We start from the raw sequence: 16,225 nt of genomic DNA, 5'->3' as shown, positions 1-16,225 counted from the left end.
GAAGAACTCAGAGCAGACACAACAGAGGTCGTACGACCCAGGAAGCGATACCTAGGCCGCGTGCCATCGCCTTTATTGGTCCTCTGGCTTCGAGACCACGCCCCTACACGCCTCCGTCACGCCCCCTCAGAACTGGTTCTCTAGTGTCCCCTGCTGGTTGCATCTGGCAGCGCAATCAGTTCGTGCTTTGTGCCCCATCCCGTAGCCCCACGCGCGGAACCGGAAGTCATTTGAAAGAGCCTCTAGACCAAGAGAGACACTGATCCTGAGAGTCAGAAAGACGTGGGAGGCTCTGAGGTGGATCAGAAAGGGAGAGATAACAGAAAGAACAGAGAAGTAAAAAAGATACGACACCCACAAGGTGACCGACCTCAGGCCTCCTGCTCCAGGGCTGAATGTCTCGTTTTGCCTCTAGAGATCAGTGCCTTGGCTAGAGGACTGAAAATACAGTTTGCCCAATCAATAGTGCATCTCCCAGGCCTCAGTCCCAGGGTGACCTCTCCTCTCCAGCCCACACTGACAACCCTTGTTTGTCCCTATCACTTCCAGCCAGGCCAGGAAGATACTGGGCTAGATTTACACCCACTAGAACTCACCTGGAATACACCTCCTTACTGACTGCATGCACCTGCAAATAACTTCTTAAGCAACCATTCTGAACGGATGCCGGGAAGTTGACAGTGTGTGATACAAAAGGAAAGGAGCCTGCAGCAGAGCCACAGCCAGGGATTTAAGCCCTTGTGTTCGGGGCACAGCAGCAGCCTGGGAAGCGAATGAATGCCAGCAAGTGGGGGCATGTGAGCCAAACCCGATACTCAGTTAGGAAACTGAGGCTCAGAAAGAGAAGAAAGCTCTGACCAGGGCTAGAAAACCCTGATTGGGCCAGTCCTTCTGCAACCAAGGAAGTTATGAGAAACTTATCTTGCTTTTAACTCATACCTATTCAGGGGATAAATAAACTTGAGAGAGAGAGAGAGAGAGAGAGAGAGAGAGAGAGAGAGAGAGAGAGAGAGAGAGAGAGAGATTTGTTAACTGTTAAACACTGCTCTGTGGACAACAGTGACGGGCATAGCCTAGACTGCATACTCAGGGTATGGATTCAGAGCATAGGGGGGACTCTCCACTGCAAGATCTCAAAGTCCTGAGAGACTGGAGAAGGGGAGGAGCTGAGAGACTGAGGAGCAGGGGAGCCACAGATGGTACAGTGTTCCCTCCTCTACCTGACTTCCTTCATGTTCTATCTTCCAGCTCGTTAGCGAACACATTTCACTCCCCTTTGTGTGAACCAAAGACAAATTCTGTCTTTACCACAGGCTGGATTCTGGTGTCTGTCTGTCCTTCCTGTCCTGCCCTCAGTGGTCTCTGTATGCAGCTAAGCATATGCCCAGCCCTGAAGACACTGGGCCCCGCTGAGATACATACTCTGCTAGCTCCCCAGCAGCTGATAGACTGGGTCATCTTCAGGGGTTTCTCCCCAAACTGCCCAGGGGCTTCTTATTCATGAGTACTGACAGTTGATGTTCCCTGGGACCCTGTGACAACATGCTTGGAATTCATAGAGCCAAGAAGCAGTCAGGAGAGATTGGGATCACACTTGGGTTCTGGAGTTGCAAACTCAGGTGCCCGTAGGTGCCAGGAGTAATCTGGGCTGGCAAAGGCCAGAAGTGGGTAAAAGATAAATGCTATCTGAGTGGCTGGGGCATGCTCCCACTCTCGAGGCTCCATAGGTGGGAACCTGGGAGCAGCTAGCTAGGCCGTCACATCATCACATAGGAGCAGAACACTTGAAGTTTCCAACAACTTAAAAATTGTGTGTCTCTGTGAGGGTACGCACACATGAGTGCAGGTGCCCACAGTGGCCAGAAAAGGACATCAGATCCCCTGAACAACTGTAAGCTACCTAATTTGGGTGCTGGAAACTGAACTTGGATCCTCTAGAAGAACAGCAAATGCTCTTAATGATTGAGCCATCTCTCCAGAACCCCTCTTAGAGATCAGAGTTTCATGTAGTCCAGGCTAACGTCAAGCTTGCTGTTTAACCAGTGATGACCTTGAATTCCTGACTCTCCTGTCTCCCTGATCAATGTTGGGATTATAAATGTGCACCACCATACCTGGTTTAAATGGCGTTGGGGGTCAAACCAATGGCTTCATGAACGGTACGCCAACACTTTACCAACTGAGCCACATCACCATGGTCAAAATCTAACTTCTAAGAATGTTGGAAACTATTTCCTCTCTCTTTTTCTTTTCTTTTCTTTTCTTCTCTTTTCTTTTCTTTTCTTTTTCTTTGGTTGTTTGAGACAGGGTCTTGCTGTATAGCTCTAAATGCCTGTAATTCACTAAGTATATCTAGTTGGCCTTGAACATACATCAATTTTCCTGTTTGTGCCTCCCAAGTACAAGGATTCAGGCATTTGCTTAGGAATTAATTTTACTATAAGATTTAATAAGAAATGAGCCATGGAAAACATATCCACCACATATCCACACATATCTGCCACATATCCATATATCTATCACATATCCACATATCCACTACATATCCACATATCCACCATAGATCCATCACATATCCAACATATATCCACCACATATCCACACATATCTGCCACATATCCATATATCTACCACATATCTGCCACATATCCACATATCCACCACATATCTATCACATACCACCACATATCCATCACATATCCACCACATATCCACATATCCATCACATATCCACACATATCCACCACATATCCACCACATATCCACACATATCTACCACATATCTATATATCCATCACATATCCACACATATCCACCACATATCCATATATTCATTACATATCCACCACATATTCACATATCCATCACATATCCACCACATATCTGCCACATATCCATCACATATCCACCACATATCTGCCATATATCCATCACATATCACCACATATCCACCACATATCCACACATATCCATCACATATCCACCACATATCCACATATCCACCACATATCCACAAGGCAGGTGCTGGGCAGTGTGATGCATGAGGGCGTGGGAGGCAGAGGTGAGTACTGTGGCTATCATATAAGCTGGGATTGTCTAGAGAGGCTGTGCAGGAAGCACTGGACTGACAGTGGGTGCCATAAATGGGCACAGGGTGTGGCTTCATCCTAAAGGTTGTGTAAGTCCACAAAGGTGTTTTGTTTGTTTTGGCTTCTTTGAGCCTCGGTTTCTGCACCTGTGCAGAGGAGTTGGTTATACCTAGTTCAGAGGATTGCTCATGTTACGTAGAATGGAAGTTGAATAGAACAGGGGCTCAGTGAAGATATGAGTATGAAGTGAATGAATGAATGAGTGAGTGAGTGAATGAATGAATGAATGAGTGAATGAGTGAATGAATGAGTGAATGAGTGAATGAATGAGTGAGTGAATGAATGAGTGAGTGAATGAATGAATGAGTGAATGAGTGAGTGAGTGAATGAATGAGTGAATGAATGGTTGAGTGAATGAATGAATGAATGAGTGAATGAGTGAATGAATGAATGAATGAGTGAATGAATGAATGAATGAGTGAATGAATGAGTGAGTGAGTGAATGAATGAGTGAATGAATGGATGCCTTCCTGTCCAGGCCAGTGGAAGAATCCAGGGGTCAGGGTGTGGGTAGGAGTTTTGTTGTTGCTGTGGTTTTTGCTTTTTGAGAAAGTCTTATCACATTACGTCACCCACTCCAGCCTCAAACGTGTGATCCTCCTGTCCCTTGAGCACCAGAACCACAGGGTGTTCCACCATGTCTGGAGAGAAGGCTGGATCTGAAAGCATACATTGTACTTTAGTTGGGGTTCTTCATGGTTTTATGATAAGATTGTTGCTCCTTTCAGCCATGGCTCCCTTAGGGGATCCCAATTCCAGCCCAGCCCACCCTGCACATCGAAGATTAAAGCTCTACACATGCACATGTAGAGCTCAGCCTTCCTCACCCACACAGTCTAAGGTCCGCTGGCCTGGGCTGCTCAATTCATGGAGGATACAGTGTGGGAGCTCTAAGTTGTGGTGGGAGGAGCTACGCAGGAGCCAGCATTGGTTCAGCTACACACAACCCTTTCCATTGTATAGAAGAAAGCTGTACTAAAAAAAGTTCTTCCCACCTCCAACCCCATGGAGGCAGACAGTCTGTAAACTGCTCCAGAGAATCTCTGGGAGCTATACACATGTCTCTGTGAGGATGGGCCAATCTAATTACCTGATTGTAATGAACAGAACTCAGCCAATGGAAAAGGAGTACCTAAGACCATATGTGAATCTGTGATTTCTTCTCTGAACTTGTGTTTCCTCCTCCAACCCGCGTATTTCATTGTCTCCTCTCTGAGAGCACTCTTCTCTTCTGTCTTTCTCTTATGCACATGCACACATGCAAGCATACACACACACACACACACACACACACACACACACACACACCCCTTACCCTCTGTCATATCATGGGGGCTGGGGGTGGGGATGACACAAGTCTAGCAGAGGCCCTGTGGAGAGAGAAGAAAGCCTGACTGTAACTACATGCGACATCTTGGAGATGTGTCTTCTGCTACTTTCCAACCACTATTTGTACTTGAAAGTTGAGTCTCACCTCCAGAAGAGCCTTGGGTATCTATTCCTAGCCCAATCTGGCCTGCAACCTCCTAAGCAGAAGCCTCCAGCTAAGCCATGGCTGGTCTGATGAGCTGCAGAAACTGGAAAAACACGTTTGTCATTTGAAGCCATCAAGTTTTGGGTCACTTGCCCTGCAGCAATCGGTAGCTAACTCCCAAAGCATTCCGCCCCAGGCACAGCCCTTAGAGGGTCCCATTGCTCCCCACCTAACAGTTACTGACCTGCCATCTCAGCGGGTTTGTGCCACCAGCTGCTCTTGACAGAGACCACATGGGCACAGAACGGGCTCAACAAGACAAGACTTGCTTATCTCTAGGAAAGCATGACGCCAATTTGTCTTGTTTTTCTCCAGGAAATGAATAGGGAATGGGGGGAGGGGAGTGCTGGAGGAAGCCTTAAGGAGGCCGAGCTGAGCTATTTGGGGTAGCTTCTAACAACGCTGGGCCTCGCACCAAGATGTCACCTCTAATGTCAGAACAGCCCTGGAGTGTACTGTCCCTGTCCTACCAGGGAAAGAATGCAGGCCCAGAGAGGGTTAGCTATTCATCCAAGGTCTCGATAGATTGCCGTAGAAATTACACATTTTCTCACCTTGTTGTGACCACATGGCTTTCTGGAGGAACTAATGAGTCCATGTAGAGTAGTCACCTCTGAGGTAGAGTGTGTCAGCTGCCATTGCTCCAGCTAGCCTTCGTTCAGCTAGCCTAGCATTGCTTAATTACATAGATTCTTTTTTTAAGCAGGGAGGTGAAGGGGACAGGGTCCCTCTAAGTAGCTCTGGCTGTCTTGGAACTTGCCGCGTAGACCAGGTTGACTTTAAACACACATAGACACACTTGTCTTTGCCTCCTGAGTGTTGGGATTAAGGCTGTGTGCCACACCTGGTCCAGCCAGTCTTAATGACTCTGTAAGGAAGAAGAGCCCCAGGAGGTTGGGCTGGACTTGAACCCAGGCCAATTCACAGCCTGCACTCTCCTCCCATGGCCAGGCCTTGTTGTCCTAGAAGACTAGACTACCAGTCCTCAGTCATGTGGGCAGCCCATAAGCCTGTCGCCCTGAATACACTCAGACATACAGGTCCCAGCCAGAGTCAACAGAAAAGAGCTGGCCCAGGTCTATTCTTTGCAGGCAACATCCCCACCTTTATTTACTTTTTATGCTCTACAGTAACATTTTTCAGTGCTCTGATATCCCAGAGCAAGGGTCCCACTGCCAGGTTGCCTCGGTGTGAGGCTTGGGTCTTTGCAAGTGCTGCTTAGTAAACTTACCTGAGCTCTGCCCACCACAGAAGTCCACAGCTGTGGAATTCTGCAGCCTTTCTCCCTTCTGACGGTTTTCCTCAGTCCACTGACCGTTCTCTCAGTCCCCTTTACTGACACCGGAGGCCTTTCCTTTCTATGTTAGAACATTCCTGTCATCTCTCCACAATGTTTACATGCTAATCCATATTGTCTACCTTCTGATCACTATTACCCACAATTGGTCGCCAGTGTCTGTCTATTCTTCCAAGTAGAATAAGCCCTGCAGGCTGAGGTCTGGGTGAAAATAGTAACAGGTGGCTTCTCTACACCTTAGCAAAAGGCACATCACAAGCACTTGCGCTATTCCTCAACGCCTGCCTGGCCCCAGGGGAACAGTTAGTGTGATATCGCTCTTTCTAAATGTAGCCTCTAAAACTTAGGGGAGCGACCTGAGTCAGTCAAGGTTGACTGGCTTTTCCTAACTGTCTCAGTCTGGGCCAGCTCTGTCTAGGGCCTGGACTTGATGCCTCCTGCTAATGCTGCCACTGTTGAATTTTAGTTGAATCTCAATCTCCATGACAGACATGTCTGATATTTAATCATGGCAGGCTATTTTCCTAAGGCAGTGTGTACATCACAAGTACTGGGCTCACCCAGGGTACCACAGGGCATCACACAGAGGTCTCAGCTTCTGGGGACTGTCCCATAATTCAGCGGAAGGCCCCAGGGGAAGGAAACAGGAGCCTGTGAATCAGGGTGTGGAGAGCAGGTTGTACTTATTTGTTTGCTGAAGAGTGTGGGTGGGGCATGCTGCACCCCCCCCCCCCCAGAGAGATAAGAGCTACATGGTGACAGAATCACTGATGTCTACCCTAGGCCTGACCGGAGCCAAGTTTGCATTAATTGAGCTGAGGGAGCTTTTTACCAATTGGCAACACTGCAGCACTTTGAAATAATGCTCGCCCTGTGACTGGATGCTCATCCTGGGTGTGTGTGGTCCAAGGTGACCCAGGAGGTAACCACTTCTGAAACTCTGACTGAGGCCCCGTCAATGGAGGCTGCTGGAGGGGGATGGAGTCCAGAGTACAGCCTCTAAGTGCAAGCTCAGAGCCGTCTATTGGCAGAGGGGCAACAGAAGTCCAATATTGTAGGGAGCGGCTAAAGATGGCGCCGACATCCGGTGGTCGTTTGTGGTAAACACCTACAGCACATGTGTTGGCAGACCCCCAGCACCTACAAGGCCAGGGTGATATTCATGCTAAATAGGTATTTCATGCTCCACCAATCCCCAGTGGACAAATTTACAGCCACAGCCTGTCTTGTATTTAAGGCGAGTGCCTTTGTTCCCCGGGGTCCCTGTACTATCAATGAGGTGTTCCTGCAAAAAAGGCTGATTGAGAAGGATTCAACGGTGTTGCGTCTTCCTTGCCGGTCGAGGTGGGCGCGACACAATATGAAGCCATAAAAGCAAGGAGGAAATGCTGATATTGTTACTGGTTTCAAAAGAGCCCTCGATTTCCAACATGAAGTGTAAGGAAAGCAAGGGAGCGTTTGGAGACGCTGCTAGTAGCGGCGAAACACCAAACAGAAACAGCTTCAGGGAAAGGGGCTTGCTTTGGGTACAGTACAGCATGGCAGAGAAGTCACAGCAGCAGGGGCAGAGAGCATGTGTGGTGGCAAGTCTTAGTCTTGGTTGATCAAGAATAAGACTGGGAACAGGGTCACCTTCAGCGACCTACCTCCACGAGGCAGGATCGACAGCCTCCTCAAAATAGGGCCACTATCTGGTAACCAAGTGTTCAAGCACACCAGGCAGTAGGAGACATTTCAGACCTAACCCTAACAGTGGCATGCCTTTTAAAAACTTCTGTGTTGTGGGCTGGAGAGATGGCTCAGCCGTTAAGAGCACTGACTGCTTCTTCCGAGAGGACCCAGGATCAGTTCCCATCACCCACATAGCAGCTAACAACTGTCTGTAATTCTGAGCTCTGACACCCTCACAGATCCATACATGCAGGCAAAAACACCAGTGCATATAAATGAGAGTAAGTAGATTGTTTTTTTAAAAATCTGTGTTGGGAAAGGTTCCACAGGCATGATTTGGGGCAAAGCAGCCTGTGTTCTATGTTTCTTGTTTTCCTATCCCTCCATGCTCCGAGTAAACACCCCTCAGAAGTAACGTCAAGGTGTCGATATTTAGTTTTGAGATTTGAATACACTTTCAGGATGCAGATAATTGGTTTGCAAGTTATTCGTGATTGTTCAGCCTCTGAGCCAGCATCTTCACCCTCCCTAGACTTGTCCAAGACTCTCAGGCAGAAGGAAGAGGAACAGACAGGAAGAGAGTGAGTTAGGTTGGTGGAAAGGAGTGTCAGGAGAGCACCAGACAAACAGGAATACCCACGGCCTTGTTTCTGAGTAGATCCTACGTAGGCCAAGAACATAGAGCACCCTCTCCTGTTGTTCCTAAGGCGCCTTCTGTCTCTGAGGTAGAGTCTCACATTGGCTCAAAGCTCCTTGAGACTATACTCACTCCAGTGAGCCCCAAGTATCCTGTTGTCTCTGTCCACCACATCTGGACTTTTGAAATATGTTTTCTGGGGATTAAATTCCAGTTTTTATGCTTCTGTGACCAGCTCCAGCAAGCCTATATATATATATATATATATATATATATATATATATATATATATATATATATAAAAGCACGCATAAACACTCAGGTAGAAACCAGTGGCAGGCACACAGTTTTAATCATGATGAGCAGTTAAAATAGAGAAATAGTTCAAAAGGTCAGATGTCTGCGGATGCACATCTCTAGGGTTGGTGGTTGTGCACATTAGATTTATAACTGGGTTATCTGAATCTCTGTGATGGACAGCCTATATTGATGAGTTCAATCAAACTCCGCTGTGTAAACAGATCCCTAAGGAGCCAAGATCTTTGATAAATACAACATACATCAGAAACTGCTCTTGGATGATGTCTCAACATTTTTACACACATGCTCAGTGTTTGCACACAAAGTCAACATGCTAATGCATGTCCGCCCAGCTAAATTTGCACACAGAAAATACACAAAGTGAATCAACTTCTCTAAAATCAGACTGTCATTTGTAACTCGAGTATTGGAAATGCTTTCAAGATGTAATATGCAGCAGAGTGAATTGTAAAATGGATGCAGATGGGTAAAAAAAAACAGTAGGGAAACAAAGTAGTAAAGTAGTAAAAAAAAAAAAAAGGAAATTAGCCACCCAACATGGGGTATTACATACAGGGACAGGTTTTAGGCAGATGTGGTCAGTTACTGACAGCTGGCTGACTCTGGGCTTAGATCCTGCAGCCCTGCTTGGTAGTAGTCTTATTTGATTTAGGGTTCAGCTCCCCACAGGGGTCATGCTCACACTCTGTGTGGCTCTCTGCTTTTGAAACTCCTCTGTGGCTTGACATACATCAACATGAGTGCTCTCTGTGACACTTTCCTATCTCCTATGCCGGGCTGGTCATGTGGAAATCTATCCCCTGGCCCTTACACACACAGCCTTCTCCAGGATTAGCCTGAGAGAAATTTACATAAGGAGAAGAGATGGGTGAGAGAAGGCGACTGGGAGAGCGGCCAGGCTGTGAGTCAGGGATGATACTGAGTGACAGGGAGGGATGGGAAGAGGAGTTCCCGGTGTGTTTATGCGTGTAGGAGCACACAGGTGTCAGAGATGCTGCTGCCGATCATAGAGACGGGACACAGAACATGCATTGTGTTAGAAACACGGCTCGTGTCCGGACAGACTACACCAGACCACTACAGTTCTACGAGAGAGAAAGGGGCAAAGGGGGAGACAGAGATAAAGGGGGAAAAGAGAGAGAAGGGAGTGTGAAGGTCAGGAGGTAAAGGCGGGAGGCAAACCAGGGGGATGCTGGGAATGTATGGGATTGCCATGGCAACAGATGGTCTGGCCCCTGTCACCTATGGGTGACGTCACTGACATTGCTGGATTCAGAGGCGACCTGTAACCGTAAAGCCAGTTCCTGATACCAACGTGTGTCATCATCTCCTATGGACATACATGGTTATGTTCCAACCGGTCAGCGGCTTCTAGAATTATACCTGCTGCAAGGAACACCAGTTTGGACAAAAGAGACTTTGGGGCAGGGGTGGGGTGGGGTGTTTGAGACAGAGTCTATGGAAGTAGCCTTGTGTGGCCCGGACCTCAATCCTCCTGAACACTGGTGATTACAAGTGTGAGTCACCATGCTGGCTCTAAAAAGTGCTTTCAAAGGACATTGGAAAACTACATGTATGTGCGTGTGTGTGTGTGTGTGTGTGTGTGTGTGTGTGTAGGTTTGTATATGTGAGTGTTGGGTGCCCATGGAGGCCGGAAGGAGGCATAGATTCCCTAGAGCTAGAATTACTGGTGGTGTGAGCAGCATGGCACGTGTACTGGGAGCGGAATTGGGGTCCTTTGCAAGAGCACGGGGCTCCATTAATTTTGGAGCCATCTCTCCAGCCCCCAAAGGGTACATTTGTAAACGGACGTTTTCATGGTTGCCTTGAGGCATAACCAATCCTGTTCCCAGAATTCAGCTTGTTGTTCTTTTTTTTTTCCCTTCTTCTTTGCAAGAATTGTGCTTTTCAGGATTTGAGCTTTTGGGATTTCAACATTCCAGAGTTTAACCTTTCGGAATTTGTGATTTTCGGGATTTAGGAATTTTTATTTTGAAAGCCTTTAATTTCTGAGATTATGACATTCTGGATTGTCTTTTAAGATTAGGATCATCAGCTCCACACCCAGCCAAGCCTTCTCCCTTCCTCCCTCCTCCTACCCTCTCCTCTTCCCATCCCTCCCTGTCACTCAGTATCATCCTTGACTCACAGCCTGGCCTCTCTCCCAGTCGCCTTCTCTCACCCATCTCTTCCCCTTATGTAAATTTCTCTCAGGCTAATCCTGGAGAAGGCTGGCTACCACTCAACCCTGGCTACTCCTCACACTGCTTCCTGCCTAACAGGCTCTGCCCGCTGAAGTGCCATCCCTCCCTGGACTTTGCTGAGGGGGCTCATGGTAGTAGTAGCATTGATAAGAAAGACATTGCAACTTCTGCCTTATTTGCTGACCTGAGAAGCATCAGCCTTTCCGCCTCATGCTCACTCCAAACTGCCTTGTTCTTCCCCCTCCCTCTCCCCCAGGCTGGTTCTGCTTACTGAATGCCCCACAGGCTTGGGAAGAGCTCCTTGTCAATCTTTGGGGGTCATGGGTTTCTTGCTGGAAATTCTGTAATGCCATAACTAAATGACAGGTGGAAAGCTTAGACCACAGAACGATATTGTCCCAGTGCTGAAGACTGGGAGTGTGGACCCTGTCCCCTCTTCTCATCTCCTCTAGTATCTCTTCACATCCCTGTCCCCATGTCAACCTGTCCCAAGGTCAAAATTCCCTCATCTTAATTTCTTATTTTCTAATTTTGATATTTTTTGAAACAGAGCCTTACTGAGGCCGGGGGCTGGCCTCAAACTCAAGATCTCAAATCACAAGTGTGCGCAGATGACTAGATCTCTCTCTTTTTAGGGCACCGATTCAATAGGATTAAAGATCCTACCCCCACATGACAGCATCTTAGATACGTACGACAGTGACCCTATTTTCACCAACTCTGAGCTTGAACATAGGGTCAGAACTCCAACATGTGAATGGGGGGCATGGCAGGGCCCCCAGCGGGGCCACAATGCCTGACAGAGTTGTTAGGGAAGCAGCTCCTTCTGTCTGTGCTTGCAGCTCTTACAGGACTTTTCCATGAGGCAGGCAGGTCCCTGGGATTTGTCTCCTTTCAGACTTACCCTTCCTCTGACCATCCCCACGGCCATCCAGCCTCCAGTCTTCATCCCAGAAGCTTATTAGCTCCCCGGGAGGATGCTCTTTAAGTGTGTGTGAGATGTAAATGAGACAAATGCACCCCCTTCTATCAAAGGGTTAACCAAGACAAAGTCAGATAAGGCACTGCAGTAGTCCAGATCCCGCCTCCAACTGGGTGTGGCCTCTAGCTCCTCCCTCTCTCTGACCTGCTGCATCCAATCCACTCCAATCCATTGACCCCCTTTGACGTGGTTTCTTTGGTGTCAGGGCTTTGTTCTAGGTTCCACACATGCAGCTGAGCAAGACAGACTGGGTCCCTGTCCCAGGAAGCTTACGGTGAAAGCAGAGGAACGTGTCTACTATTAAAGGGACACTAAATCCTAATAGCGGAATGTGTTAGACACCAGGCGAGGCGTTTCCCATTCACTGAATACTGGAGTCTCTGTAGTAGTGGAAGATGGGAAGATCATTAGTTCTAAAGATCACCAGCTCCATTGTATAGATGAGAAAACTGAATCATCGAGGTTAGCTGTTATGTTTTAGTCCTTCCCCCCACTCCATTGCTGTACTTGAGTTCTGTGCCTGGGAGCAGGGCTGGGGCTGAGCTGGGAACCCAAGAGAATCAGAGGCAGCTGACAGTAAGGTGGAAGGGGACAGCTAAGACAGGAAGTGGGGCCACCCCTGTTACCCACAGCAATCCCAGCATAAAGTACTTTAGAGGTACCCTCTGGGTCCCAGTAGATAGGCCTGATGTTTCCTTTATTGTGGGTGACGGCTCATCTGCCATGCTGTATAGGGTGACCACAAAGATGAGACCTCAGGGCTACCCACTGTGATTGCCACCTGGATTATCAGGCCAGTCATCTCTCTCTATGCTCTCTGTACCTCTGGGAACATCCCTTGGGTGAAACTCTGGGTCAGGAATGGTGGACCTAAATGCACTCTGCTCCCTGCGATTACGATACTTGGAATTTTCTTCTGTGGGATGGGGGAAGGTGGATCCTCTCCTGGACATCTTCCCCCCGCTACAGGAACCGTGGAAAGGCATGTGTTAGGGGATCGGATGGCCTTGTGCACACCTGGGCCCTTACTGGTTTCCTTGGTGACGTGCTGGGAGTCGGTTTGCATTGCCTCGGACATCACAGAATCAGGATTTTTTTTAAGGTTTCTGGGGTGGTGGGGGAAAGACTACAAAGTCAAGCATTCAGTGTGAAGCTTTGTGCAGAGAAAGGAATTCTTGCTCTGCCCCAGACCCAGCCATTGACTTGTAAGGAGCTGGCAGCTGGCCAGGGGGCCTTTTGTTGCCCTGATGCTCTGAAAAAGTGATCGGGGACCACTCTCTCGTTCTCTATTTGTTTGAGGCATCTGGTCACTAGTGACAAGAATGGGTGTGGTCCAGATCTGGCAGGACCACTGTGAGAGGGGCTGATGGTGTAGAAAGTTACCCCCCTGGTGTAGAGAGCTGGGCAAGAGAAGGAGGAGGGATTGTTGGGCCTGGGGCATAAGCAGCCAGCTCAACTTCCCTGCTCTTGGCTTGTCCTCATCTCATGAGGCACTGTGGTGTTTGCCTGCTGCCCAGCCCACCCTGCCCCTATCCACTGGCCACTGACCGCTGTGTAGGAGGAGTCTTGTTTGCTGAGGCTCCCGTCCCGCCTGGCGCCAGCCTGGCCACTGGGTTCAGCTGCTGCCTAAGGCTGTTCCCACAAGCCATCTCTCCAACAAAGGGCCAGTGTCCTCAGAGGGCAGGTGCCACCCAGGCAGGGTGGGAGTGAGGCCTGCCAGGGAACCGGGGAACTCTGGGCGGTCAGATTTAGAGTGCCAACAGGGCCTGGCTAGGTAGAAGATGAGGTCTATGAATTCTTTGTGAGTTTGTTGACATTGAGCCTCTGTCTCTAGAAAGAGGTCAGAATGTGGGGGCAGAGGCTGGGGCTGGGCCACTGAGGTTTATCTGCCAAGCTGGTGTCCAGATCTCTGGTGGAGACCCCCCTAGGCAGATACCTCTGGCCCAGGGCCCTTCCTCAAGCCTGAAAGATCTTCTATGACCTGACACCAAAAACAAAGAGCTGAAAAGGACATCTCATTTTCCAGTAAGGAAGAAGACCTTGTGCCCTCATGGCAGATGGTTCCCCATTTCTTCTCTCCCCTTTCCCTTGTTTCCTTCTCAGCCTTCTCTGCTTGCTGAAACTCCTGGGCACAGCCACTGCCTTCTCTTCTGCTAGAATGTGTCCCCCAGGACCAGCCTTCAGATGTTCACAAACGATCTGTCACTGTGCCCACTGGGAAATACTTCTCTAAATACAACCTGGTCACAGCAAGATTTAGCTCAATGCTTGGGCAGCACCATACACCATTTCAGGTGACATCACTAAAGGGTAAGCCTCTAAAGTGATGGAGGTAAACGACAGCTCCTCCAGGCGGAAGCTCAGACCTGTGGGAATTGGACTCTACAAATAGTGAAAAGAATCTCACAAATCGAGGACAAATAAAGAGTAATGATTGCTAGTCACAGACTTCAGGACAACACGACAGGGATCAGCATCTGTCCAGGCTTTTGTGCATGCTGTATTTCCCCCAACAGATCGTAAGCACCTTGAAGACTTGTTTATCTTAAGAACGCCACCATCTCCAACTTACATCGTCATTCATCCCGGGGCGGGGTGGTGGTTTAATATCACGTAGACAGACAAACGAACACGGCAATGCAGGTCGTGAATGGATGGGTGGGTGGATGGGTGGTGGATAGGTGGGTGGATGGGTGGGCAGATGGGTGGGTGGACAGGTGGATGGACAGATAGATGCATGGGTCAGCCTGGATGAGGAAGTGTCTGAAGTACTGAAGGAAGGATTGAAGCCAGAGTAAACCGGCCAGCACAAAGCCTAGGTTTCTCAAAGATTACCTATAGAGGATACAAAAGGCACTAAAGGAGGCAAGATGGACAGCTTAGACTGTCTCAACACTACTACCTCCCATCATTGAAAGATTCAGTTAGGCCTTTCTTCTGGGTGCTGGCTGCTTGCTGTTGAAATGGGCAAGTTCACAAAACCCGGGAAAGTGGTGCTGATCATGACTGGACACTACTCTGGATACAAAGTCCTTATTGTGAAGAACATCGATGATGGTACCTCAGACACCCTCACAGCCATGCCCTGGTGACTGGAACCACTATCCCTGAAAAGTGACAGTTGCCATGGGCAAGAAGAAAATCACCAAGCGATCCGAGATCAGGTCCTTTGTAAAAGTCTGAAACTACAACCACCTCATGCCCGCATGGTACTCTGGGGACATCCCCTTGGTCAAAACTTTTGTCAACCAGGTTCTGTTCAGAGACCAAGCATTGAAACGCAAGGCCGGGCGGGAGGCCAAGGTCAAGTTTGAGGAGTGATACAAGACAGGGAAGAACAATGGTTTTTCTAGAAGCTTTGCTTTTCGATATATTTTTGTTTTCGTCGTTAAAATTTTTAAAAATTAAAAAAAGAGAAAGGTTCAATCAGAAAATGAGGTCAGGGGCTGGGGATGGAACTCAGTTGAGTGTTTGCTTAGTGTGCACAGAGCCCAGGGTTTGTTCTCCAGCATGGCACCATTGTCTTGGTGGTGGTGTCTATGCTCTTGGCACTGGGGAGGTGGAGGCATGAGGATCAGGTCAAGCTTAGTTTTGACTACATAAGACTGTGAGGCCAACCTGGTTTACACGAGACCACGTTAAAGGTGTCTCAAGGGGTGGGAGGGATGAATAAAAAAAAAAAGAAAAGAAAATGAGGTTAAAAATGAAGCCACAGGAAGGATATATTCAAGATACATCCATTCACTTGACCAAAAGTCTACCTAGTATAAATAAGGAACTTCTATGAATAAACAAGAAAGAATAAAAAAAAATAGCCAGACAGTAGTGGTGCACATCTTTAATCCTAACCCTTGGGAGGCAGGTGCAGACAGATCTCTGTGAGTTCGAGGCCAGCCTGGTCTACACCTCGAGTTCCAGGACAGCTAGGGCCACATGGAGAACCCCTACCACAAAAAGCCAAAAACCAAAACCAACCAACCAACCAACCAACCAACCAACCAACCAAAAACAGAAAGAAAGAAAGGAAGGAAGGAAGAAAGAAAGAAAAGAAAAAAAAAAGAAAAGAAAAGAAAAAGAGAAGAAAGAAGGAAGGAAGGAAAAGAAAGAAAGAAAAGAGCCATACAGATGTCTTTTACGACTGCTCAGAAAAACACCCAGGTGACTCCTAAGCACATGAGAGGCAGACACACAGCATCCTTAGTCACAAGGCAATGCAGAGTGAGGCCTACCTTGGACACCTGCACTACAGCCAGAGTGATCAAGTGTTGGCAGGATGTATATAGTTGGAACTTTCTACCTCATGAGTGTGAGTGTGCATAGGTACAGTCACTATAGGGAACCCGAAGCAGTTATCTAGTAAAGTCAGAACATATGCTAATGTATGGCCCAGAAACTCTACATAGAGTCGTAAAGAGTCTCTGCATAAAGTT

At 48.1% G+C, this 16,225-nt stretch overlaps 1 pseudogene; it reads left to right on the top strand.

Annotated features, from left to right (window-relative positions):
- The first annotated feature begins 14,708 nt into the window (after positions 1-14,708).
- LOC108353088 (60S ribosomal protein L27 pseudogene) lies at positions 14,709-15,116 on the top strand (annotated as a pseudogene).
- The last annotated feature ends 1,109 nt before the right edge of the window (positions 15,117-16,225 follow it).

Source organism: Rattus norvegicus, chromosome 16 (assembly GCF_021556685.1).
Source record: "Rattus norvegicus strain SHRSP/BbbUtx chromosome 16, alternate assembly SHRSP_T2T, whole genome shotgun sequence".
Classification (NCBI taxonomy): Eukaryota; Metazoa; Chordata; class Mammalia; order Rodentia; family Muridae; genus Rattus; species Rattus norvegicus.
This window is presented reverse-complemented; position numbering and strand designations above follow the sequence as displayed.